This window comes from Ambystoma mexicanum, chromosome 3p, assembly GCF_040938575.1.
Source record: "Ambystoma mexicanum isolate Mex_15411 chromosome 3p, UKY_AmexF1_1, whole genome shotgun sequence".
Lineage (NCBI taxonomy): Eukaryota > Metazoa > Chordata > Amphibia > Caudata > Ambystomatidae > Ambystoma > Ambystoma mexicanum.
In genome coordinates, this window is record NC_090925.1 from 114,323,981 (window position 1) to 114,349,975 (window position 25,995).

Sequence of the window (25,995 nt, forward strand, 5' to 3'; positions counted from 1 at the left end):
GGGTACACTCATGACAAGTGGTTATTGTGCAGTGGTGTTGTATTCCCATTACAAACCCTGGCCTGGGGGAAAACACTTACATTTCATAATTCCTGCTGGATCTCTGAAAATGAAAATGGGACTAGTTAGTTACCAGGAAGTAGTCTTGTCCAAACAGGAGCATCCAAATGAATAGAATTCACCCTAGCAGTATAGGAAGTTCCCAAGTGTGTGAGAGCTCCCATCAGCACCCGGGGTGGGGGGCTCAGCCAATCAGGTTGTGCGGATCGTGCGCTGAAACGTATAATCTCAGCCCACATTCCACGGAACGCGCAGGCTACCTCACCTGGTGCGGGGCAGTATCCCATCCCATCTAACCCAGGCATGCCACAAACCCCCATTCCTCCACCCCCCACATCACTCTCTTTATATTTCCAAATCCCACTCCACATACTCACTTACCTAATTGCACCACCCGCCGCAGCAGGTTCCCTTTTCTGGCCGTCATGGTCCTAGAAGAGGGACTCTGTACGGAGCCCTGCCTTCTAAAACCTTTGCGGGCATTTTGAATCAGCTTTGTTAACCCAGGGTGCTAATGGCTTTAACACACCATTCCAAGGGCTGGAACAGGGGTAACAGACCTGAGCCCTCATTAACGCACATTGCAAAAATCTCAAACAGTCTTTGAGATTCAGCAATATTTTGTGCTGAGTCCATAACATTACTCCACTGTCACGCACATTTACCTAACGTCCTTTGCTCTGAGCTGGGGAAGGTGTACTCTAGCAGACTCTGTAAGAGGCCACACCCGCCAGACCTTCTTACCACTTGACCATAGCATAGGGGCCAACTGGTGTTCTTTGTAAAGAGTGAAATAACATGTCCATTGGTCCTGCAATGACAATACTATTTGATAAGAGGAGAGCGGCACACCGTCCAGTATATCAAGGCCCCCATGAAGGTGACTACTATCAAGGTTCAAGGCCGGGTCTAGAGCAAGATACTTCTAGGCAATCTGGCTAGGGTGCCACACACAAGGGGCCACCAGTGGGGCCGGGTTGTGCCTGGAATTGTCCTCCTTTTCATAGGAGGGTGGGGGCTAGAATGGTATTGCACCTGGGCCAACATAGGTAACTGCAACGACCATCCCCCTAAATCCATGATAGTAGATGAGTTTTCCTGATGTCGAGCAGAACCATTGCAGTTAAGCTTGCATAGATGCTGAAGGGTGGGGTCGGGACAGCGGAATTATGGAAAGGGGGGTCAGGAATGAGGCTGTAATTAGACACTGTCAAACAACGTTGTCTAAAGTAAACTTGTTTTAAAGAATGGCGGGGGCAGCTGCATATTTACATGCTAATGTCTCGAGAATGAATCCATTTTGTTTTTTAGATTGGGAAGCCCATATGCGAGAGCTAGAGCAAAGGGCCTACTTGATGCTTTATAACTCTGTTAAGAACACAAAGGACAACTCCTCGCGAGGTGAGCTGCGAGCTGTTCAGAAGTTATCCACGTAAATGCTACTCCAACTGGCAAGGCAGATTATTTTATTTTATTATTTTATGTATGTGAATTGTCAAGCAGCCAAATGCTGCGCGTTGTGTGGGAGTGATACAATTCAACGGATCGGGGTCATGATGTCATAAGCCATTATTCCACCACACCTTTTTCTGCTCTGGTTTCACCCTTCTCCTTTACTGCTGAAGAGAGGTCGCGGGTCACCCCTTCCTCGTATTGCACGGGGGTCGGGCAACCCTGTGACCCTCGTCGTTAGTTTTCTTTTCAAAAAGGGACACAAAATCCTTTACGATGGAAACATTTCTGGGGTAAAGTGAGCCGGTCTTAATTCAACGATTGTTTATATTGTGCTGAGGCTGGTGGGTGGTCTTGAGTGGCGAAGCGCACAGCAAGGTGGACTGGTATGAGAGGGGGTGAGGAAAGGTCTCATGCTGGCGCAGTTCTTCGGTGACAGTGATGGCAGTGGATGATAGGACCGTCATTGGCTGGTGCTTCTGATTGATTATGGGTAAACAGGCCAGCAACCTGTTGCCTGAAGACTCTACAGTACCTTTGTTAATGTACCAGGGTCCATAGATTACGAGGATGCAGCATTCCCAATTGATAAATTTAAACAGAAGGAGAGGAATGGAAGAATCATTAATGTTAAAGCATTTAGTTCTGTCCACTAACTACCAATTTCCTCCCAATTTCTGGTAAGGATCAGACTGCTATGGATTTCCATCGGTGAGGGTGTGAAAGCCCTGTCTTTTTTTAACTTTTATTATTATAAAATGATGAAGGTAATTCTTTATCTAAGGGGGGGCTGCTAAACAGAACCCCCTTTCATAAAAGCTCCATGCCAAAAAGCATAGTGCATCCACATGACTTTGCTGCACTAGTCTCCTGACACCTGCAGAACCTGCTCTTCAGTGGCATAGAGCAGGTTCAAAAATCATGTGCATTCCTGACAGCTGCTAGGTCACCAAGTCCCTGCAGGCAGAGTTACCATTTCAGGTTGTGCACCTCTCATTGACAATATAATAATTGTCTGCCTTAATCACTGTGGTGGCAGTGCCATCTCTAGAAAACAAGCCATACATTGTTGTATGGTGACTAATAAGAGCACACAATTATCAAAGCCACCACAGTTCAATATTAGACAAGAGAAAACTCTGTGTGCCCATGCCCATCTTTGTCAGGGAAATGTGTTTTTATGGTTGGTCTGGTTGTCCCCACTTCTGCCAAGACAGACAATAAGCAACCTGGGAGGAAGGGCAACACCTCCCTAAATGCCCATGATCTCTCAGCAGGAGATCACCTGTGAGTTGATGCTGAAAAGGCAGCACTGACATAACAAAAGAAGCTTCACACCAAGGTGCTGCACAACAGAGTTCCTTTGAAGTCAGCAGGCATAGGAAGAGGGTGGTGTAAGAGCAGCCGAGGGGGCTAGAGGGGAAGAGGGCGCTGAGAAGGGGTCCCACCATCTTGGTTTTCTGTCAGGGTTCTCTTCCTTCCTGTCTCCTTCCTTTCCTGCAGAACAGTGCACTCTGTGTATAATGTCAGAAGGCAAGGGTCACTTGTTACTGCAATGAGGATTGGACTCCTGATAGCAGGCTTGCTAAGGACCAAACTCCTGTGACATTTTGCCATGATAAGTAAGGGGCTTCCCACTGCACCCTTGATTCATTTCTGGACTTCTACAAGAACATGAAAAATGCATCTGCCCATCTGTTGGGTATACAGTCTATACCAGAGACCTACAACTGGGAGGTGAAGACAGAAGGCATCAGGCATAGGAAAACTCTGCTCCTTTCCCATCTCCAGTCCATATTGGGGATGAACTGCTTCCGGACTAACTACTGATTTGTTGGCTGCATTGGAGCCAGGAACATGTCGTAGAAAGTGAGGGAGCCCTTGTAGGCACCAGCTAAACTTACTCTCGAGAAGGAGTCCATCGGACTGCTGTTGTCCTAGAGCCTCTGGATTGGAACTCACACAGCAACCTAGAAGTCCAAGAACAGCTGGAACCCTGTCTCACCGCTATGGAACATCTCTGTGCTGCTTTGACTGTTTGACACCTTCGAGCCACCACAGGACCGGCGGTGGAGCTTCTGGCACTCTCAGCAGACTTTGAAATGCTTGCTGCTTGTGGAGCTATCCCAATACTGGGTCAGCCCATCGCTGCACACCATCTTAAACAACCTGAACTCAAGATTTACCTGTGTGAGTAACCAACTCGACCTGCTGAAAGCCATCAAAGTAGCCGTCACAAATGCCGACTCCACCTGGCAGAAGCCTCCATCTCGCCGGTGGCTCGACTGCTGCCCGAACCCGTGGGAAGACATCATCTCAAAGTCTTGAATACCGACTCGATCCTTTGGGAGCCTACACCATATAAACCACCTGGATGCGGACCGGCAGTGGCACTGCATCAACTCAAAGCATCTCAACCGAAGCTAAAGCCCCAAGAAGCCTGACTTTATGCTGTTCAGGATCCTAAGACAAGATAAAGGAACCCTTAAGAAGCACTTTCCCCTTGGCCCACTTTCTGGAATGTGCACACCCTCCCTTCCATCTTATTCCTCAAGGCACATCCTTTTTGAACATTGACATTGCCGTAATTTCTTCCATAAACACCACTGATCAGTTACCCAGAGTACCATACTACATCAGCCTGCATTTTCTGTGCTCTATTTACAGGGATGGGTTTCTGATATTGTTTAAGTTATTTTTGGCATTTTTATTGTTTAATTTATTTAAGTATATATATTTGTATCGAACATTGATTGGACATTCTTTTATTCTGGAATCTTTGCACTTTTTCTCTTTGGGTTGCTACTGTTATAACTCCACAGCCTGACCTGGGTCATGTTACCACAGAAGGGAAAGGGACCTACTTTTTGGGCTGTGCCTGTTTCACCTCCATGATTGGGTTCACTGTGGGTTTCATTTCGGCAGACAGACACACAGAGAATGTGGTGGAGCACCCTACAAAAACAAGTTACTACCTTTCCATGAACTACATAAATAACGTAAGATACAATTCCTGCAATATTTCTCAATAGGGTACTACTTGCTTTACGAGGAAGTAGTTGTCATGCGCCACCAGTGGAAGAAGTGGCAGCAGTGGAAATACTTGTAGTATTGTGCCTCATTTCCATCTACACTAACGGTGTAGTCTCCTACCAACATGGCCGTCGCCTCTATATTGGTGGGCGGGGACTTGGGATCCTTGCGTTGTATCTGTCTTTTGGGAACACGCTTGCAGTATCTCTGTCTCTGAGAGTTCCAGCGTTCCTTTTTTGCCTTCCATTGCCTGCCCGCCTGACTACGGTTCTCTGCTGGAGCCTTTTTGCTACCTTTCTCTGTCTTCGTTCTTTAGTCCATTCCTCTCTGACTCCTTTGTGTCCGCGCCTTGCGTTTTGCTATTCGTCTACCCGCACCCTCGCAGCTTTCCATTTCCTCTTTCCTCAGTTCATTTCACTTTCTCGCTTATCCTGTTTGTTCGCATGTATCCCCTTTGGCACGGATTCTGACTTTCCTGTATTCTTAGTTTTTCCTTCTTAAGGGAACCCCTCCTTCTCTCTTTCACCAAGTCTCGGTCAGCATTCACTCTTTTTGCTTAAGGCGCCCTCGCTATTCTTCAGTCTTTCTGCTACTTCCTGTCGGGTGTTTACTTTTAGCTCTGCACACTTTGAACTTCACTTTGTTCACAACGGGTCTATTTATTTACATATCTGTCCGTCTGCAGTATTTGTGAAAAATAGCGTGTGCGTGTATTTCGGGGTGCGCGGGAAGTTCCACACGCGATTGTCCTTGGTACGTGTTTTCCGGGGGGTGCCCGTGAAGTTTCACGCGCGATTTCAGCAGGGTACGTGTATTCCAAGGTGCACGAGAAGTCTCACACGCGAATTTGCAGGGTACGTTTATTTTGGGGTGTGCGTGAAGTTCCACACGTGATTTCAGCAGGGTACGTGCACTTCGGGTGCGCGGGAAGTTCCACACGCGAAACCAGCAGCCTACGTGTATTTCGGGGGTGCCGGGGAGTACTACACGTGAATTGGCCGTGTGGGTCCTCCCAGGTGTTCCCTCTACACCCTCCACTGACCCTGCAGGAAGCCCACACCACAGGGGACTACCCTGCACCCCTGCACATGTCCTGCAGGCAGCCCATCCACCATGGCCATGCCCCCCAGCCAACCCACATGTCACCTTGCACTACTGCCCACCAACGCATGTCTCCCAGCACCCCCACCCCCCAGCAGTCAGGGGCACCCTCCACCAGGCCCCCACTCATGTCTCCCTGCACCCCCACACCCCAGCATCCAGGGGCACCCTCCACCAGGCCCCCACTCATGTTCCCCTGCACCCCCACCCCCTAGCATCCAGGGGCACCTGCCAGCAGGCCCCCACTCATGTCCAACTCATGTCCCCCTGCACCCCCACCCCCCAGCAGTCGGGGGGACCCTCCACCAGGCCCCCAATCATGTCCAACCGATGTCCCCCTGTACTGCCACCCCCCAGCAGTCGGGGGCACCCTCCACCAGGCCCCCACTCATGTCTCCCATCACCTCCACCCCCCAGCATCCAGGGGCACCCTCCACCAGGCCCCCACTCATGTCCCCCTGCATCCCCACCCCACAGCATCCAGGGGCACCCTCCACCAGGCCCCCACTCATGTCCCCCTGCACCCCCACCCCCCAGCATCCAGGGGCACCCTCCACCAGGCCCTCACTCATGTCCAACTCATGTCCCCCTGCACCCCCACCCCCCAGCATCCAGGGGCACCTGCCAGCAGGCCCCCACTCATGTCTCCCTGCACCCCCACCCCCCAGCATCTAGGGGCACCCTCCACCAGGCCCCCACTCATGTCCAACTCATGTCTCCCAGCACCCCCACCCCCAGCATCCAGGGGCATCCTCCACCAGGCCCCCACTCATGTCCAACTCATGTCCCCCTGCACCCCCACCCCCCAGCATCCAGGGGCACCTGCCAGCAGGCCCCCACTCATGTCTCCCTGCACCCCCACCCCCCAGCATCCAGGGGCACCCTCCACCAGGCCCCCACTCATGTCCAACTCATGTCTCCCAGCACCCCCACCCCCCAGCATCCAGGGGCACCCTCCACCATGCCCCCACTCATGTCCAACTCATGTCCCCCTGCACCCCCACCCCCAGCATCCAGGGGCACCTGCCAGCAGGCCCCCACACATGTCTCCCAGCACCCCCACCCCCCAGCAGTCAGGGGAACCCTCCACCAGGCCCCCACTCATGTCTCCCAGCACCCCCATCCCCCAGCAGTGCGATTGGCTTGGGTACGTGTATTTCAGTGGTGTGCGGGTAGTTTTACACGCGATTTCAGCAGGGCACGTGTATTACAGGTTTGCGTGAACTTCCACACACGATATCAGCAGGGTATGTGTATTACGGGTTCACATGAACTTCCACATGCGATATCAGCAGGGTACATGTATTACGGGGTTCGCGTGAACTTCCACACGCGACATCAGCCGGGTGTAACGCTCACCTGATTCCCGTAGAGGCGCCAGTCTTGACTGGGCGTATACCATATCTTCAAAGGTGATGTGTAACACACGGCTGGCTCTTTGGGCTGGACCTCTGTGCACTGTATGTCTGACTCGAAGGGTAAGGTGTCTGCAGATAGAAAATATGGGATTAATGAACTGGGTAATTGAATGTCTCTCTCTTCTTCCCTTTCTCTTCTCCTGTAGAACCCCCAAGGTTAACGCGCTCACCTTAGGTAAGTGAACGCCGTGCTCTCCATCTGCTTCGGGGCAGGGTGCTGTAACCAGTTTCTTCACTAGATAAGGGGAGCAGGCCTCTTGACTTCAGAGGACTGCTGTCCGTCGTTTTACTACACGAACGGTAAGTTTCGAGTAATTCTAATGTCTTTAAAAGTCTTTAGTAATGATGTCTCTTGTTTTGCAGGGTTCCGGCGATGGCGGATGACGGGCTGAAGTGAGTTGAAGATGGAGCCCGTGTGATGAACAGAAGCGCCTGGAAGCACGTAAGTAAGCGCTTGTTGCCTGCTTCACGATGCGCTCTAACTGTCTTTTTATTTTGCAGGTACAAGTTCGGAGCGGCTGCAGGGTGCCGGAATACCCACTGGGTTAGATGTGGAAAGGAGTAATGGCACGTGAGTATTAAAGTTCCCCAATGTCTTTAAACGCACCTTGTTTTGTCTTTCAGATGCGGGATGCAGCGCCGAAGGTCTCCGGAGCGTGCGAAGAGTTGGTAAGCTTTTGTCTTTCAGATGCCGGAATGCAGTGCGACGACCTCCGGAGCGCACAAAGAGTAGGTAAGCCTTTGTCTTTCAGATGCCGGACTGCAGCGCGAGGCGTTGATGACAGCCGATGGACCAGGTAAGTGAAGCGCTGTCACTGAAGACCGTAATGCTAACCTGTTCTTTCTTGTCTTTATAGGTGTTGCTGAAGACTGGATTCAGGATGGTAAGCCTTTTTCCTTAGGCCCAGGATCAGATGCAGAAGACACGATGAGCGTTCTGCTGCAGAGGATGCAGAATAACGCAAAGCAAGATTCATCCATCGGGTGAGGTTTAAATAGCCTCCTGTAGTACTTAGGTGTCTCCTTCCACAGCCACGCCTAGGTAAGAAAAGAGTTCCTGCTTTCCAGAAGAGTTCCAGTGTTCTGAACCTAGGGAGTGGCTCCTGCCCCACCCAACAGGAAAAGTAGATCCAAACAGAAGAGGATCAGAGGCTCAACTGGCAGGCAAGTAAGCAGCATGGCCTGCTGCAGGTAAGTCCACCCAAGCATTATGAGCCCGGCGCTTCCAGCGCTGGGACTGGGCATATTTATGAGCCTGGTGCCACTGGCGCCAGGACTGGGTCCAAAAGGTCCCAATTGGGACTGGTTGGCACTCAGAACCTGGGTTATGGATCTGCTTCCAAGGGAGTTGGGAAAACCCTGACATTTTGGAAGCAGAGATCATGACAGTGCCCCCCCTCAAGGCCCCTCCCAAACCGGGCTTCTCCGGGGGTTTTGGCTTGTCAGGAAATGTTCGGTGAAATCTTTTGATTAGGCGAGGAGCGTGGACATATTCAGCAGGTTCCCAGGATCTCTCTTGGGGGCCGTAGCCTTTCCAGTCAATTAGGTAAAATAGTTTAGATTTGGAGATCTTGGAGTCCAGAATGCTTTTGACTTCAAACTCGAGTTCTCCATCAACTAGGATAGGTTTTGGAGATTTAGTTAGTCGGGTTTGAGGTTGCACGGGTTTTAATAGAGAGACGTGGAAGACCGGATGTATCTTCATGTGCGGGGGCAAGTCCAACTTGACCGCTACTGGGTTTACTATGGTAGTGATGGAATAGGGACCAAGGTATCTTGGGTTGAATGTGCGTGGCCCTTTTAGAGGTAGATATTTGGTGGATAACCAGACTTGATCCCCTACTTGATATTGAGGGGCTTCCTTCCGATGTTGATCTGCTCCTTTCTTGTATTGTTCTTTAGCCCTTTGAAGGTGAGAAACAGCTTCCTTAAAGGCTTGGGTGATTGTAGAATGCAGGTAGTCTACTGCTGGTGTTTCAAGATCTTGGAGGGGATCCAACTCCGAGGTTCGAGGGTGACTGACGTATAAAAGAAAAAACGGGGTTTTCCCAGTTCCCGAATGGACAGAGTTATTGTAGGCATATTCGGCTATCCAAAGAATGTCTTTCCAAGTTTTTTCAGTTTGTTGCAGCATGCAGCGTAAATACTGTTCCAGAGTTTGATTGGTCCTCTCGGTTTGTCCGTCGGTCTGAGGGTGGTGACTGGTCGATAGTCTCACATCAATTTGAGCCGACCGACAGCAACTTCGCCAAAAATGAGAAATAAATTGACTACCTCGATCCGATATTAGAACCGAAGGAAAACCGTGCAGTCAGACGATGTTTTCGAGAAATTCTCGAGCCAGAGTTGCTGCTGTTGGCAAGCCTTTGAGCGGAATGAAATGCGCCATCTTGGAGAATAAGTCCACGATTACTAGAATCGTATTGTATCCGGAGCATGGAGGTAGATCGGTGATGAAGTCCATAGAAAGCGTATGCCAAGGGTGAGGTGGGATGTCAATAGGGCGTAAGAGGCCTGCTGGTCTTTCCTTTTGACTCTTGTTTTGGGCGCATACTCCACAGGACATTATAAAGTCTCTGATATCTTTTTTCCAAGACGGCCACCAGAAGTAGCGCTTGATCTTTTCTGAGGTCTTGGCCATACCGGGATGTCCTTCCATTAAAGAATCGTGATAACAAGAGATTACTTTTTTCTGTAAATCTGTGCTGGGCAGGTATAATCGTTCTTGGAAATACAATAAGTTGTCCTTTACTGCAAAGTCCTTTCCCTGCAGATGCCAATTCTGTATGTCTGCTGGAGTTACAAGTTGCCTGGCTTTATCCTTAACTTCCTCTATGGATTGTGTGGCGATTACACCCAGAATTCTTTGTTCGGGAATGATTGGTACAGGTTTAGGGTTGATCAAGTGTTCTTCCACTCCCATCCGAGAAAGGGCATCAGCTTTACCGTTTTTTGTACCAGGTCGATAGGTAATTATGAAGTCAAACTCGGCAAAGAATAATGCCCAACGGAGTTGTCTAGAGGATTGGGCTTTTGCGGTTTTCAAATATTGCAGGTTCCGGTGATCCGTAATCACAGTAACGGTGTTTCGGGCCCCCAGCAGATAATGCCGCCAAGCCTTAAAGGCAGACTTGATAGCCAGAAGTTCCTTGTCAGTAATCGTGTAATTGATTTCAGGAGGCGAGAATTTGCGGGACCAAAATGCCACGGGATGCAACTGATTGGTTACCGGGTCCTTTTGTGATAGAACTGCCCCCATGGCAAGGCTTGAAGCATCAGTTTCCACGATGTAGGGGAGTTCGGGGCGAGGGTGTTTTAAGATTGGTGCAGAGATAAATTTAGTCTTCAAATCCTGGAAAGCTTGTTCCGCCTCGGTAGACCATTCAAAACGTTTGTTTTTCTTTAACAAGGCAGTGATGGGCTGGACTATTCGAGAGAATTCGGGGATAAACCTGCGGTAAAAGTTAGCGAAGCCTAACATGCTTTGCACACCTTTTACGGAGGATGGTGATGGCCATTTGAGAACTGCATCGACCTTCTTTGAATCCATACGCACTCCGCTAGGTGATAATATGAATCCCAAGAATTCAACTTCAGTCACGTTGAAAACACATTTTTCCAACTTAGCGAAAAGTTTGTGTTGACGCAATCTTTCGAGGACCATTTTCACGTGTTTCCAATGTTCAGATTCCGATGAAGAATAAACGAGGATGTCGTCAATGTAAACAACAACACACACATCTATGAGCTCTCTGAGGACATCGTTCATAAAATATTGAAAGGCGGCCGGGGCATTGCAAAGTCCAAAGGGCATGACCTGATATTCAAATAGCCCATATTTGGTGCGGAAGGCCGTCTTCCATTCATCGCCCTCTTTTATTCGTACCAAGTGGTAGGCTCCTCTAATATCCAGCTTTGTATATATGCATGCTTTTCTGACTTGGTCCAGGAGTTCAGGGATCAAAGGTAACGGATATCTATTCTTGACGGTGATCTGGTTCAGGGAGCGATAATCTATACAAGTTCTAAGGTCTCCTTCCTTTTTTGGAACGAAGAACAAAGCTGAAGAAGCAGGGGACTTGGAAGGACGAATAAACCCATTTGCCAGGTATTGATCCAGGTATTGTCGAAGGTGAAGGTTCTCAGGCTCGGTGAGGGCATAAATTCTACTACAAGGAGGAGTAGATCCAGGTATCAGGTCTATCTGGCAGTCATAAGACCTATGAGGAGGTAGGGAGTTAGCCTGATCCTTCCGGAAAACATCTTGGTATTCTAGGTATTCGGGAGGTAACTGGGGAGTCTCTGAAGAAATTGCTGCCAGTGCAACACCAGGTGGAGGGTGACAAGTAGAGACACATTCTGGAAACTGGACCGTTCTTGCTCGCCAATCGATCAGAGGATTGTGTTTCTCTAACCAAGGTATTCCTAGAATAATCTGAAACTGAGGGGCCTTGATCACATCGAACACGATATTCTCATGGTGTCCATCTTGACTTACTAGCGTCACTTCTTGAGTGGTATGCGTTACTGGTCCGGAGGCTATCTCCGTCCCATCCACCGTAGTAATGACGTCCTTTACAGCCTTGGGACAAAGAGTTAGATTCATCCTCAAAACCATTTCATGATCCACATAATTGCCGATGGCACCGCTGTCGACGTAAGCTTCAATTGCATGTAATCTATCCGGATTATCAGGGCTAATGAGGACCATAGGTATCACGAAATGCGAGGTCACGGAACTGGTTTTCACGCTCGGCAAGAGGACCTCTATTCTTGTCGGGCGAGGTCGTTTCCCTGCTCAGAGTTTGTAACTTTGGTAACTGCAGCTCCTACTGCCTTCTTGGCAGGTTTCACCGGACAGTCTCGAAGAAAGTGCCCTGAGTTTCCGCAATAGAGGCATAATTGCAACTGTTTTCTCCTTTCCCGCTCCTTTTGTGTTCGAGGACCTTTCAGGCCCCCTATTTGCATGGGTTCCCCGGAGTCTACTCCTTTGGAAGGAGTTGGCGGTTTGGAAAATACTCGAGCATCAAACTTGGAACGATCGGCCTTCCTGTTCTGCAGTCTGTGATCTATTTGAACGACTAAGTCTATATAGTCCGAACAATCTTGTGGGGGATTCACTACTTGGGCTAACACATCTTTGAGCTCTCCACGTAGACCTCTATAAAACAGCGTAATCCTTTTGTCCTCAGGCCATTGAGTTTCCACTATCAGTCTGTTGAAAGACGCAATATAAGCCAAAAGGTCTTGATTACCTTATCGCAACGAAAAAAGCTCATTGTCCAAGGCCTGCCCCTGTGAATGTCTTGCGAACACTTTTTCCATACTGAGCTGAAAAGCTTGAAACTCATGGAGGACCGGATCATCTTGATTTACTAGAGGGATCGACCAGTCTGCCGCATTGCCACTAAGGTACGAAAGCACAAAAGCTACTTTAGCTTGATCAGTTGGAAAGGCTGCTGGCCGGCATAAGAAATGCAACCGGCACTGATTGATAAATACTGCAAACCTCTTTGGGTCACCAGAAAATCGTTCGGGCGGAGACAGAGGTACATTCCCAGGTAGGTTGATCTGCATTGGATTCATAGAGGATGTAGAAGGAAGATTTCCCCCAGATGCGGGTAACGGGGTCTGTCCGGCTTGTGACTGTAGCAATTGTCTAGCGAGATCATCTGTTCGCTCCTTGGAAATAATCAGTTCCCTTCTTAGAGCGTTCGTTTCCTGATGGGCTGCATGCACTTCTGCCCTTAGTTCCCCAAGTAACTGGGCTAGTTGGTCGGTATCCGAGGTTTCCATAGCGCCTGGACGGGAGTTTTGCGGTAGGCTTTGCGTTCTGTAACGCTCACCTGATTCCCGTAGAGGCGCCGGTCTTGACTGGGCGTATACCGTATCTTCAAAGGTGATGTGTAACACACGGCTGGCTCTTTGGGCTGGACCTCTGTGCACTGTATGTCTGACTCGAAGGGTAAGGTGTCTGCAGATAGAAAATATGGGATTAATGAACTGGGTTATTGAATGTCTCTCTCTTCTTCCCTTTCTCTTCTCCTGTAGAACCCCCAAGGTTAACGCGCTCACCTTAGGTAAGTGAACGCCGTGCTCTCCATCTGCTTCAGGGCAGGGTGCTGTAACCAGTTTCTTCACTGGATAAGGGGAGCAGGCCTCTTGACTTCAGAGGACTGCTGTCCGTCGTTTTACTACACGAACGGTAAGTTTCGAGTAATTCTAATGTCTTTAAAAGTCTTTAGTAAAGATGTCTCTTGTTTTGCAGGGTTCCGTCGATGGCGGATGACGGGCTGAAGTGAGTTGAAGATGGAGCCCGTGTGATGAACAGAAGCGCCTGGAAGCACGTAAGTAAGCGCTTGTTGCCTGCTTCACGATGCGCTCTGACTGTCTTTTTATTTTGCAGGTACAAGTTCGGAGCGGCTGTAGGGTGCCGGAATACCCACTGGGTTAGATGTGGAAAGGAGTAATGGCACGTGAGTATTAAAGTTCCCCAATGTCTTTAAACGCACCTCGTTTTGTCTTTCAGATGCGGGATGCAGCGCTGAAGGTCTCCGGAGCGTGCGAAGAGTTGGTAAGCTTTTGTCTTTCAGATGCCGGAATGCAGTGCGACGACCTCCGGAGCGCACGAAGAGTAGGTAAGCCTTTGTCTTTCAGATGCCGGAATGCAGCGCGAGGCGTTGATGACAGCCGATGGACCAGGTAAGTGAAGCGCTGTCACTGAAGACCGTAATGCTAACCTGTTCTTTCTTGTCTTTATAGGTGTTGCTGAAGACTGGATTCAGGATGGTAAGCCTTTTTCCTTAGGCCCAGGATCAGATGCAGAAGACACGATGAGCGTTCTGCTGCAGAGGATGCAGAATAACGCAAAGCAAGATTCATCCATCGGGTGTGGTTTAAATAGCCTCCTGTAGTGCTTAGGTGTCTCCTTCCACAGCCACGCCTAGGTAAGAAAAGAGTTCCTGCTTTCCAGAAGAGTTCCAGTGTTCTGAACCTAGGGAATGGCTCCTGCCCCACCCAACAGGAAAAGTAGTTCCAAACAGAAGAGGATCAGAGGCTCAACTGGCAGGCAAGTAAGCAGCATGGTCTGCTGCAGGTAAGTCCACCCAAGCATTATGAGCCCGGCGCTTCCAGCGCTGGGACTGGGCATATTTATGAGCCTGGTGCCACTGGCGCCAGGACTGGGTCCAAAAGGTCCCAATTGGGACTGGTTGGCACTCGGAACCTGGGTTATGGATCTGCTTCCAAGGGAGTTGGGAAAACCCTGACCTTTTGGAAGCAGAGATCATGACACAGGGTACGTGTATTATGGGGTTCGCGTGAACTTCCACACGTGACATCAGCAGGGTACGTGTATTACGGGGTTCGCGTGAACTTCCACACGCGACTGGGCCTGGGAGAGTGGATTTACACGGTCGCCTACAACGCGCCAAAAAAGAAGGTCCAATCCGGAAACACGTACGCCAGCATGAAGCAGGCGCACGTTGACTCGCAGGAAGCAGGCGTATGTCGACCCATGCAGCATAAAAGTGTGCGCAAATGACAAACAAGCTCAGACGCCAGGATGAATATACCGTTCCTAGCAGCAGTGGCCATGGGATACCGCAGCCGGAGGAGGAGGATAGTCAGGGCCAGAATCTTTACACCCAGAACCCCAGCCTTTTTGGTATGCCTGATGACCAGGTGTATGGGAGGTACAAGTTTCCACCTCACATAATACTTGACCTGGTCAGTGAGTGGGAGAATGACCTCACATCACCCACCCTGTGCTCCCAAGCACTCAGCCCCCTGGAGAAGGTCCTCAATGTACTGCACTTCTTGGATATCGGATCATTTCAGCGGACATGTGCCATAGTGGGGGGGTGTCACAGGCCACGCAGTCACGGTGACTACACCAGGTGTTGGCCATCATCACTGCACGCCCATCAGTCCGCAGGCACATATACCTGCCCAGAACACCTGCAGAAAGGCAGGCTGTCATCCAGGATTTCTACGGGGTGGCACAATTCCCCAAAGTGCTAGGTGCCATTGATTGCACCCATGTGGCTCTACGTCCCCCCAGGGCATCTGAGCACATCTATAGAAACCGCAAGCACTGGCATTCCATCAACGTCCGGGTAGTATGTGATGCCAAGGGAATCATCACCTCAGTATATGCCAACTATCCAAGGTCCACCCACAACAGCTTCATTTACAGGATGTCAACCCTAAACCAGGACATGGAAGCTGGGCGGCATGGCGATGCATGGCTGCTTGGTGAGTATAAATGCCACAGCACACGCATGCATGTCAGATACAGAGTAATGTCACTACCCCACTAATGATACCCATCACCACCTCCCCAGGGGACAGTGCCTACCCTCTGAGCACCCACATGATGATGCCAATTCGGAATCCCATCACGCATCCCGAGGTAAGATACAACACAGCCCATATTGCAATCCGGGGCATAGTGGAGCGCACATTCGGAGTGCTCAAGTCACACTTTCGCTCCCTTGACCGTTCTGGCGGGCAGCTGTTATACGCTCCCCCAGTAGTGTGCAGGATCATAGTGGCAGCATGTGTCCTGCACAATGTTGCAACACGCTGGGGCCTGGCTGTGGACATGGTGGTGCCCCCACATCCCCAACCACATGCACGCCCGCTGCGCATGGGAGGGGAAAGGGCACGGGGTGAGGCAGCCCGTACGCAGCTGGTGGCTAATTACTTCACATAGAAATCACACCCCTGTGGAGTGCACACAGCCCTGGCACATACCATCTGACAATCAAAGGTGACTCAATCAATGGTGACTCAATCTGACAATTATGATGAATGAAGGGACAGTCAACTGTCAGAACCATAGCAGCCTGAGATTGTTCACCTGGAAGTGTCACAATGTATACATCCCTACCTACACAAACACCACCAATGCAGTGTCATCCAAAGACACACTTCTATGCAGCAAAAATGAATACCCACTTGCAAAATACAACGTGAGAGCAAACAAAGTAATCCCCACAACATGACACAAGTGTCACAAAGTACATTGTCCCTAATGGAAACTGGCCACACATGAAATGCTCACAGTAATGCAGGACCAACAACACACATTACCAAATATTTAGCAATAATACAAATCACCTACACAACCTCAAACCTACCATAAACATGACAGTACGGATTTTAAAAATTGGTAGTCTCACTACCTGATAATGCCAGCACTTCGACCACTTCCAACTGTACAGTGTTAGCGCCACGCAAAAGTGTAGGTGCACTTGTTACAACATGGACTACATTCCCAATGTGGACCGCCTTGTGAAGACATGAGGAATGGACCTGCAAATTAGGAGGATGAGATGGATGCAGAGGCACATATCAAGACAACATGCAGTGTACAACACAACAACAATATGCACTAGGAATGTATACACAGTATTGACTACAGACTGCCCACACAGCAAATGGGAGTCCAACGTCACTGTGTAAATCAATGTCACTTGGGCACACCCTTTGCAAGCCCATGGAAACAGGAAGCAGGAGGGGTGTGTGTCACACAAACCCAAGCATCTAACCCAAATTCAGGACAAGCCTGCATGTGGCCAGCCACAATACAGCGCATGCCCACGGGAGCCACACAAGGCAACATACTGTAAAAAAGATCAAAAATCAAAAATCAAAAATCAAAAATCAAAAATCAAAAATCAAAAATGGCCATGTATGGGCCAGGGGGGTGGGGAGGCCACCCAGGAGGTCCGAGGACAGGGTGCACACCAAAACCCACCTGTGTGGATTTTGGGAAAAAAAAAACACCTCCATGGGCTCATGGCCTGCATAGGCTACCCTATTGTGAGAGAATCGCTGCTGTCGCTCTCCTCACCCTCTGCAGCTGCATCAGGAGGTGGTGGTACTATGGGAGGCAGCCCACGCAAAGCCCTAGTCTGGTCCTCCATGGCAGCAAGCATGCGGGTGTGGAAGGTCTGGTTCTTGAGGATAATCGTGCGGAGGTCCCCATGCTCCTCCCTAGTTGCCTGCATCTCAGTTGAGAGTGTACGTGTGAACCACTCCAGCTGCTGTTCTGTCCTCGTGTCAGTTGAAGCCTCAAGCTCAACAAGAGTCACCCTGAGCTGACGGAGTTCCACCCTCAGGGCTTCCCTGTGGCCCTGGGACTCAATAGAAATGGCTTCCCGCAGAGCTTCCCTCCAGTGCCGCCCGTCTGTCCCTGTTGGACGCCAACATGTCCTCCCTGTGTGACTGGCAAATGGAGTCTGTTGCCTGCTGTAGTTGTTCCATCAGCCTTTCTTGGGGGACAATGGAAGTGGCCACCCTATCCATGGCCTGAGCCATCATCTCAGATGATGCTGCCTGTTGGTTTTCCATACCGTATATGGATTGCACCCATGCAGTATTGCCAGGTGGCGTATGGCCACCGCGTCGGCGGGCACCACACCTGTCTGGGGCAAGGCGAACTGCCTGCGGCTGCAGGACTGCATTCCCCCTCTGATCTGCTGGCGCAGGTGGGTTGGACAGTACAGAATCCCTCCCAGATACACTTACCTGCGACGGCACATAGGTCTCATCATCCGAATTGACACCTGAATAGAGCTCGGGGGAGGTGCACCCAGAGACACCCCTTGAGAGAATGGTCTGGAGCAAGTGTGGGTTCTCACCCACCACCACACCACGTCCCTCACTGGTGCCCGGTCGGGCCTGAGACCCCTCCTGGGTCTGCACCATCTCCACAACCCCAGCAGTATCAAGTGCATCATCCCCTGCGAAGACATGAAAGAAAAGAAATGGGAACAGCCATTAGCACCATGGCACACAATTAGGGATGTGAAGCAACAGAACCAGTACTTCATTGACACATGTCGCACATGACTATAACCCTCCTATGCATGCACCGTCACTGCGTATGAAGGGCAGGCAAATGGCACACATTGATGACACCAAGATGGAAGACCAACACATTTGCTGCATGCTGGCTAGCAGTGCCATGACACATTGGCCTGTGATTGGCATGCCCAATACACATACATGACACATGCCATCACACAGATGGCATGTACCATAGCCATGTCACACATGTGACAATAGGACTGAGAAATGCCTAGTGAAAGTGGTGGAATGCAAACAATCAGCCTGAATGAACACAGAATATTACGCAACAATGTTGTGGCAAGATGACACTTCAAGGGCAACTGGCGTGAGGTTGGGCTAAATGTCTACTGTTGCCAGAAGGGATACTGCAATACCCAGATCCTGGTGCGCAGAATGTATTGGATGAAGCACATGGGTGACCCAAACAACTCAGGCACACACACCCTCACCTGGCACTGAATCAGAAGCCCTCACACACACACACCATGCACATGGATGACACACACATGCATGTGCACTCACCGGACAATGCCTCGTAATCTGGCAGGTCTCCCACCCCTTGGATCTGTCCCTCCATGACGTAGGTCCCAGCAACATACGCATGTGGAGTGAGTTCAATGTCCTCTGCTGGAGACCCACCTCCAGTCACTAGAGTAGCGGCATGACTTGAGGCCAGCTTTTTCTTTGTCCTGCGCTTCAGGTCATTCCAGAGCTTGTAGCAATCATTAGCTGTGCGCCTCACGAATCCAAGGGCACTTATGATGTCCGCAATGGTCTGCCAGTGTGCCAGACGTGGTGAAGTTGTGGTCTTGCATCCTGCAGTAATCACCATTTCGCTGTCATGTGCGGACACATACTCCACAAGTGCATCAAGTTAGGCCTGATTGAAGCTGGGCTTCCTTGGCGGGCCGGACTGTGTAGCCGTGTCTGGGGCATCAGCCTGTACTGGACGAGCACTCTTCCTCTTCCGCTTGGAAGGTGGTGGGGATCCTGAGAGTCCTACGACGCTCTGGACACTAGGGGCAGGATCCCCGGTGGACTGTCGACTAGGAGTGTGGGAATGAACACTCACCATGGGACTTGGTGCAGGCATTAGCTGAAGTGTGATGTAGTCAGAGGGAACGTCAGCAGGATGGACTGGGACCGACACTGTCCTGGCTGGGAGACTCAGAGCTGGGGTGGATGGAGCCACAGCTGCCCCTGCAGCCTCCCCACCCTGCCTACTCGGGGCAGCAGATGACATAACTGCCCATGATCCACGTGGCCTGGTGACACCAACATGCACCGCCACACGTGGCCTAGACCTGCTGACCTGGAAGTCAGCCATGGAGTCACCCTGTGCCAGGTCTGGTGCCATAATGGGCTGGTCCAACAAGGGCTGAGCAGGGATGGTGTCAGCCACATTACCCTCAACCAGTTGGGGGTCATGGGTGTCCCTGACTGGTCATCCACATATGGGGGACTAGGGGCACCCTGCAAGTCCCGGCCACGTCCCCTACTGTATCCACCACGCCCACCTCTTGAGGCTCGGCCACCTTTGCCACCCTTACCGCATGCTCGCCTCCCAACCATGGCACTGATGTTGTGCGTATGGGAGTTGCAGTAAACTATTGTCCTGGGCAATTGGGGGTCAAAGGGGTAGGGTACTAGATGGAATTCGTACCCTAGTGCTCTAGCAAGGCTGTATGTGACCCCTGGGGGAAGATGACGGGTCACGCAACGCACAGGCACCCCAAAAAAGGGAGATAATGTGCACGCAACCCCTCCTAGACCACGTGTGTGGAAAAATAAACATGCACTACGCTGTGGCTCCCAGAAACACAAAAATGAACGTATGCGTGTCACACGCAGCCTAGAATGATCTCTGAAGGGGTATGCGACACACGGGTCAAGCACAGATGTTAAATACGTGCGCGACTCGCCATCTGTCTGGAAAAATAGCGTGAAAAAGACACGCGTGTGCGCGTTGGCAACACCCCCGCTAAAAGAAGAATTGTACGCTGTCTGAGGAGACAGGACAACAGAAGAAGTGAACGCTGTTTGAGGAAACAGGCCCAGGAAAAAGACAAAAAGAGAAAAAGCTGTCAGAGGTAACAGGGAGTACGAACTTGGAACGCCGTGAAGTAAATCGCGTGTGAACCGACAAGAAGTACAGATTTCACCCACTCGCTCTACACGAAAAGCACGTACAAGGAAATGGCGTTCTACACGTACCTTTTAAACATGCCCACATGTCCAGCGTCACTTCCGCGTGTACACGCTAAGGCCCTATCCTCCAATTACACGAGCTGACACTCTGAAGTGCAGTCATTGGACGTGTAACATGCACCCGTGTACAGGGAAACGCCTGCGCACGCACATCACAGACGCGCATACGCGCTCAGGCCCTTTCCACCAATTACACGCTATGACACTCTGATGTGCATATTTTTTCTACACGCCATGGAAAACGCACGTGCGCGTAACGTCATAGACGCGCCTACACGCTGGGGGCCTTTGGGCCAATGAATTCACGTACGTGTGCTGACGCGCTTACGCGCTAAGGCCCTTTCCTCGAATTACATGCAGACGTGCTGGATTTTCACGTGCCAAATTACTCCGTATCAAGCTGGCCACGCGTAAGCACACGGAAGACCATGCTCCTGTCTAGAAGGGCGAATTACTGCCCCCCCAGAGCTTCGAGCACGCTCCCACCTGCCATCTGCTGCTGCCTGACTGCCTGCTGCCCACGTGCCCTGCCATTTGCTGCCTGCACATCAGCCAGGGGTGCTGTTGCTGTGACCACCCCTGCTGGAACCGAAGACTCCCGACTGGGATTCCATCGCTCCACAGACCAGCCCCAGGACCCAGTTGCCCACCCACTCCTGCCCCTGGGGTTGTCATGTCGGGCATTGCAACATCTGGCACCACTGGCAACCCCCGGCCAGAGAGGCAGAGGGGCACCAGCTTCACTGCCACCGAAGTTGGTGTCCTGGTAGAGCAAGTCCTGGGGCAGTATGATGCCCTCTTCGGAAGTTTGCGCGCCGACAAGGAAGGACGGACTTGGATCTGGACGGACATCGTGACTGCCATCAACGCGGAGGGGGTGGCAGTCCGACTATTCCATCATGTCAAGAAGCGCTGGGAGGACTTCAGGTCCAGGACCCTCAACAAGGCCCGGCGCTTCTTGAAGGCAGCGGATGCTAAGGGGCGCCGGGGCCGCTTGTCGGAAGATCAGATGAGGGTCCTGGAACGCATATCCCCAGCACTCCACGTCCAGGTCCTTGAGAGCCAGACCCGTCTGGAGTCGAGCGGTAAGTGTACATGCATCCTGATTGTAAGCTGTGCGTGTGGTGGTGTGCCAGTAGTGTGCAGGTTGCACATGTGTTTTTATGGGGCCAACTATGGGGGGGATGTACAGGGCCGTGAGGCTAACACATGCGAAGGCTCTCATGTGTGAGACATGGATGGTGCTTGTGTGTGTAGGCTTGCATGCCAATTGCAGATGTGTGGGCACACATGTTTGAATTAATGTGTATGTAAGTAGGCATGTTCGTGATGTCACACATGGATGTTGGTTTCAGCTGAATGTATCTGCACTGTGTACATGTGCATGTGTGTGTATTTGACAAGGGTGCAACAGTGATGCAACATGGAGGCATGTGACACTGGGATGTGGAAGACTGATTGGCAGATGTGACATGGATGCCGATCTCAACACTGCGACAGTTGGCAGAGGTGTACACATACATGCAAGTGTGGTGGTGTGTGTGCATGTGTAGTGCACTCCGTGTGTTGCATGTGATGTCTGGCTCACCTTTGCCTGCTCATGCTGTTGTATGTGTCTGGATGGTGCTGGCTGTTGCGATATGGCTGTGGTATGGCTCATGTGTGCGAGTTGAAATGACATGTGTGTTGGCGATTGTGATGCCATGTCTGAGGTTTGCCAATGCCACTCATGTACAACTGTCATGTGTGTATGTGTCCATTGTACAGTGCCCTGATGCCTGTGTTTTATTTCTCCCTGTCTGCAGCGTCAACTGATGAAGAGGGCGGAGAAGGTGCTGTGGAGCACAGCAACAGGGATCGCACTGCCAGCCGGAGACGCAAGGCCCGGCTCCCCTCCCAGGTTGTCATCTCGTCGGGGAGTGAGGAGTCCGGTGCCGCGTCCCAGGCCGCAGCTGCCGGGGGGAGGTCCAAGAGGCAGAGGTCAGAGTTGGACTCCTCGGCAGCAGAAGGGGCAGCTGAGACCCCACAGGGCCCAACGGTGGAAGATGGCACGGAGTCATCCAGGTTGGTGGGGGGTTTGGTGGAGGAGGAGGCCGTGCAAGTGACAGAGACGGGGTCTGGAGGTGGGGATTCCACTGGTGCTAGTGGTGCAGTGCAGGACCAGGGACAGGAGGCAGCACAGGCCGCCGCAGAGGTGCCTGTGTGCAATCCTGTCCCTGATCCTGTCACTGCATCATCTTGCACCAGCAGGGATGCCTACGTCCAGACCCGTTTTGAGGCAGGGGATGAGCTTACAACAACTGGCCTTCCTCTGCCTGCGGACGTGGCTATCCAGGTACGGGTTGAGCCTGTCCTGACTGGTGTGGTGTTGCGTCAACGGGCCATGCGAGGTGACCTGCAGTCTTTTCATGAGGAGACTGCACGTCATCTCGAATGGCTCGTTGACCGCGTCGGCCTACTGGGACAGGACACCCAGGCCGGATTCCTCCCTTTGCTGGAGCTTGTTCCGACCCCCTCCTCAACTGAACACCCTATGCGGCAGTCGTCCTCGGTGCCATCTTTCCACCCATTTGTCACCTGGGTGCCCTGTGGAGCTGCCTCTGAAGGTGCGGCCAGGCTGGTGGAGGACACATCCCTGCCACAGTCGGGAGTCGGACGTCCAGCAGGGGTGGCCACATCAATGACTGCACCCCGGCCGGTGGAGGATGTGCAGGCAGCAGGAGCCAGGGCACGTGCACAGGCACAGCAGCAGCAGCAACGAGGTGGGAGCCACAATGGTTCGGGGCCTTGGACATCGGAGGGGCAGGCATCGGCCGGAGGGCAGGACGACCCAGGACGGGAAATGTCTTCCGTGAGGCAGCGGTTGGGCCAAGCCATAGATGCGGAGCGGCAGCGGGCGGAAGAGGCACGGCTCACGATGTTCAGGGCGGAGAACTCCATGCGGAGGGCCCTGAGGCGGGCCGAGTACCTCGAGGCAATCCGCAGGGAGTTGGAGGAGAACATGTCGTCATCCCTGCGGACCCTCGGGGCCACGGAAGAGGACTGCCTCCGGGACATTGAGCAGGAGTTCGATGATGCCCTGGCCCGGAACATCCAGAAGTGAGACGTCGGACTAGCCCGCTGACCTTGTAAATAGTTCTTTAGTGTTAAGTTTCCTTTCGGTTTTGTTTTGTTTTGGGGCGCTTGGACAATGTCCCAACTTCTTGTATATAGTTCTTCATTAGGTAGGATTTTATTTTATAGGTTTCATTTAAAGAATTGGGCATATGGAGCCTGGATGTTCACTTTGTACATAGTTTGACAATGGATTTGGATTGTTGATTTTTTTTTTCCATGGATCAATGGTTTTTTATTATTTTTGCACCTTGGATTTATTTTCTCAGACTGACACTTTGAAGACTTGCTTTTGGACTGCTTTTCATTTGGATTTCATGCATCATTTTTCGTTTATTGGACATGCTGGATTTCATTTATTATTTCCATTTTTTTCTGCTCCATTTCATTGCCTTGCTTTTCTGTTTAATACATTATCATTTGGTACTTCAATGTGTGGTATTCTCTCTTTGGTTTCATGCATGTCACAATGTGTGTTTTATCATTCACATGCTCTCATTGTGTGGGTTTGACGGATATATGTTGATGTGCAGACTAGCCATTTGGGATGCATCATGTGCTGGTGATTTCTTTGTGGGGTGGATGTCATACCTGGTGTTGTGTTCGGACTGGGGTGGTGTAGGCAGTGTATTGAGGGGGTATGGGGGACATGATTATGGATCGTCATGAGGTGTTGGGGGGACATGTATGGGGGCCTGCTGGCAGGTGCCCTGCACTGCTGGGGGGTGGTGGTGCAGGGGGACATGAGTGGGGGCCTGGTGGAGGGTGCCCCTGACTGCTGGGGGGTGGGGGTGCTGGGAGATATGAGTGGGGGCCTGCTGACAAGTACCCTGCACTGCTGGGGGGTGGGGGTGCAGGGGGACATGAGTGGGGGCCTGGTGGAGGGTGCCCCTGACTGCTTGGGGTTGGGGTCCTGGGAGACATGTGTGGGGGCCTGGTGGAGGGTGCCCCTGACTGCTGGGGGGTGGGGACGCAGGGGGACATGAGTTGGACATGAGTGGGGGCCTGGTGGAGGGTGCCCTGCACTGCTGGGGGTGGGGATGCAGGGGGACATGAGTGGGGGCCTGGTGGAGGGTGCCCTGCACTGCTGGGGGGTGGGGGTGCTGGGAGACATGTGTGGGGGCCTGGTGGAGGGGGCCCCTGCACTGCTGGGGGGTGGGGGTGCTGGGAGACATGTGTGGGGGCCTGGTGGAGGGTGCCCCTGACTGCTGGGGGGTGGGGATGCAGGGGGACATGAGTTGGACATGAGTGGGGGCCTGCTGGCAGGTGCCCCTGGATGCTGGGGGGTGGGGGTGCAGGGGGACATGAGTGGGGGCCTGGTAGAGGGTGCCCCTGGATGCTGGGGGGTGGGGATGCTGGGAGACATGAGTGGGGGCCTGGTGGAGGGTGCCCCTGGATGCTGGGGGGTGGGGGTGCTGGGAGACATGAGTGGGGGCCTGCTGGCAGGTGCCCTGCACTGCTGGGGGGTGGTGGTGCAGGGGGACATGAGTGGGGGCCTGGTGGAGGGTGCCCCTGACTGTTGGGGGGTGGGGGTGCTGGGAGACATGAGTGGGGGCCTGCTGGCAGGTGCCCTCCACTGCTGGGGGTGGGGGTGCAGGGGGACATGAGTGGGGGCCTTATGGAGGGTGCCCCTGACTGCTGGGGGGTGGGGGTGCTGGGAGACATGTGTGGGGGCCTTGTGGAGGGTGCCCCTGACTGCTGGGGGGTGGGGATGCAGGGGGACATGAGTTGGACATGAGTGGGGGCCTGCTGGCAGGTGCCCCTGGATGCTGGGGGGTGGGGGTGCAGGGGGACATGAGTGGGGGCCTGGTGGAGGGTGCCCCTGCACTGCTGGGGGGTGGGGGTGCTGGGAGACATGTGTGGGGGCCTGGTGGAGGGTGCCCCTGACTGCTGGTGGGTGGTGATGCAGGGGGACATGAGTTGGACATGAGTGGGAGCCTGCTGGCAGGTGCCCCACAGTGCCGGGGGGTGGGGGTGCAGGGGGACATGAGTTGGACATGAGTGGGGGCCTGCTGGCAGGTGCCCCACAGTGCTGGGGGGTGGGGGTGCAGGGGGACATGAGTTGGACATGTGTGGGGGCCTGGTGGAGGGTGCCCCTGACTGCTGGGGGTTGGGGGGGCTGGGAGACATGAGTGGGGGCCTGGTGGAGGGTGCCCTGCACTGCTGGGGGGTGGGGGTGCTGGGAGACATGAGTGGGGGCCTGGTGGAGGGTGCCCTGCACTGCTGGGGGGTGGGGGTGCTGGGAGACATGCGTTGTTGATCAGTAGTGCAAGGTGACATGTGGCTTGGCTGGGGGGCATGCCCATGGTGGATGGGCTGCCTGCGGGACATGAGCAGGGGTACAGGGTAGTCCCCTGTGGTGTGGGCTGCCTGCAGGGGCTGTGGAGGGTGTAGAGGGAACACCTGGGAGGACCCACACGGCCAATTCACGTGTAGTACTCCCCAGAACCCCTGAAATACATTTACCCTGCTGAAATCGCATGTGAGACTTCCCGCGCACCCCGAAATACACGTACCTAGGGCAATCGCATGTGGAACTTCCCGCGCACCCCTGAAATACACGTGCCCTGATGGAATCGCGTGTGAAACTTCACGCGCACCCCTGGAATACACGTACCCAGGACAATCGCGTGTGGAACTTCACGCGCACCCCTGAAATACACGTACCCTGCTGAATTTGTGTGTGAAATTTCCCGCGCACCCCGCAATACACGTACCCTGCAGGATTCGTGTGTGAAACTTCACGCGC